Raw genomic sequence first — 2,500 nt, 5'->3', positions numbered from 1 at the left:
AGTCCACGATCGATCGGGAAAGATGCGGGAAGGGGGACCCGTCCAACCACTCGTCGTCTGCCCGCCGAACGAGAGCGGCCCGTGCCGCGGACGGGTGGCACAGCCCGGCACAGCGCGGTCGGCTTGCCGGCGGTCGGGGACCCGGTAGACCGGTACCCCTACGAGTTCTGAAAACGCAGTCGCCAGAAATCTCCGCGCACCTGGCGGACCCGGCCTTGGGATCCCCATCGACGTGGGGCTTCTAGGCCTCGGCGGCCGGGAAACGGCGGGAGTCCCGGATGCCGACGCCGGCCGGGCCCGCCGACTCTCTCCCCTCGCCGCCTTCGGAGTAGACCGGGGTGGGAACGCTCCACTTTGGCGCAGCCGGGCCCCGGCCAGGGAGAGCCGCCGGTCCACCGCTCAGGGGCCCGGCGAGCCCGGCGGGGCGGAAGGGGATCCCGGCTCCGGGGCCGCGGGCCTCGGTCGGGGACCCCCGCCGTCGCGTCGGTGCCCGCGCCGGGCCCCGGGGGTGCCCGCGCCGGGCAGACGGCCGGGTCTACCGGGACGGCCTTGGGCGGGTCCGGCTTACCGGGGCCCCGGCCGGATCACTCTTTCCGTTTCCCCCGCCGCGATGGAACTAGGGGATCCCGGCTCCGGCGCCGCGGGCCTCGGTCGGGGACCCCCGCCGTCGCCTCGGTGACAGCGCCGGGCCCCGGGGGTGCCCGCGCCCGGCATCCGTCCCGGTCTACCGGGGCCTCGGCCGGATCAGTCTTTCCGTTTCCCCCGCCGCGATGGAGGTACGGGATCCCGGCTCCGGCGCCGCGAGCCTCGGTCGGGGACCTCCCCCTTCGCCTCGGTGCCAGCGCCGGGCCCCGGGGGTGCCCGCGCCGGGGAGACGGCCGGGTCTACCGGGGCCCCGGCCGGATCACTTTCCGTTTCCCCCGCCGCGATGGAGGTACGGGATCCCGGCTCCGGCGCCGCGGGCCTCGGTCGGGGACCTCCCCCTTCGCCTCGGTGCCCGCGCCGGGCCCCGGGGGTGCCCGCGCCGGGGAGACGGCCGGGTCTACCGGGGCCTCGGCCGGATCAGTCTTTCCGTTTCCCCCGCCGCGATGGAGGTACGGGATCCCGGCTCCGGCGCCGCGAGCCTCGGTCGGGGACCTCCCCCTTCGCCTCGGTGCCAGCGCCGGGCCCCGGGGGTGCCCGCGCCGGGGAGACGGCCGGGTCTACCGGGGCCCCGGCCGGATCACTTTCCGTTTCCCCCGCCGCGATGGAGGTACGGGATCCCGGCTCCGGCGCCGCGGGCCTCGGTCGGGGACCTCCCCCTTCGCCTCGGTGCCAGCGCCGGGCCCCGGGGGTGCCCGCGCCCGGCAGCCGTCCCGGTCTACCGGGGCCTCGGCCGGGTCAGTCTTTCCGTTTCCCCCGCCGCGATGGAGGTACGGGATCCCGGCTCCGGCGCCGCGGGCCTCGGTCGGGGACCTCCCCCTTCGCCTCGGTGCCAGCGCCGGGCCCCGGGGGTGCCCGCGCCGGGGAGACGGCCGGGTCTACCGGGGCCCCGGCCGGATCACTTTCCGTTTCCCCCGCCGCGATGGAGGTACGGGATCCCGGGTCCGGCGCCGCGAGCCTCGGTCGGGGACCCCCGCCGTCGCCTCGGTGCCCGCGCCGGGTCCCGGGGGTGCCCGCGCCGGGGAGACGGCCGGGTCTACCGGGGCCCCGGCCGCATCACTTTCCGTTTCCCCCGCCGCGATGGAGGTACGGGATCCCGGCTCCGGCGCCGCGGGCCTCGGTCGGGGACCTCCCCCTTCGCCTCGTTGCCAGCGCCGGGCCCCGGGGGTGCCCGCGCCCGGCAGCCGTCCCGGTCTACCGGGGCCTCGGCCGGGTCAGTCTTTCCGTTTCCCCCGCCGCGATGGAGGTACGGGATCCCGGCTCCGGCGCCGCGGGCCTCGGTCGGGGACCTCCCCCTTCGCCTCGTTGCCAGCGCCGGGCCCCGGGGGTGCCCGCGCCCGGCAGCCGTCCCGGTCTACCGTGGCCTCGGCCGGGTCAGTCTTTCCGTTTCCCCCGCCGCGATGGAGGTACGGGATCCCGGCTCCGGCGCCGCGGGCCTCGGTCGGGGACCTCCCCCTTCGCCTCGGTGCCAGCGCCGGGCCCCGGGGGTGCCCGCGCCCGGCAGCCGTCCCGGTCTACCGGGGCCTCGGCCGGGTCAGTCTTTCCGTTTCCCCCGCCGCGATGGAGGTACGGGATCCCGGCTCCGGCGCCGCGGGCCTCGGTCGGGGACCTCCCCCTTCGCCTCGTTGCCAGCGCCGGGCCCCGGGGGTGCCCGCGCCCGGCAGCCGTCCCGGTCTACCGTGGCCTCGGCCGGGTCAGTCTTTCCGTTTCCCCCGCCGCGATGGAGGTACGGGATCCCGGCTCCGGCGCCGCGGGCCTCGGTCGGGGACCTCCCCCTTCGCCTCGGTGCCAGCGCCGGGCCCCGGGGGTGCCCGCGCCCGGCAGCCGTCCCGGTCTACCGGGGCCTCGGCCGGGTCAG

This window comes from Pantherophis guttatus, unplaced genomic scaffold, assembly GCF_059756535.1.
Source record: "Pantherophis guttatus breed Tessera unplaced genomic scaffold, ASM5975653v1 scaffold_28, whole genome shotgun sequence".
In the NCBI taxonomy this organism is placed as follows: Eukaryota; Metazoa; Chordata; class Lepidosauria; order Squamata; family Colubridae; genus Pantherophis; species Pantherophis guttatus.
Note: the sequence above shows the minus strand (reverse complement) of the source record.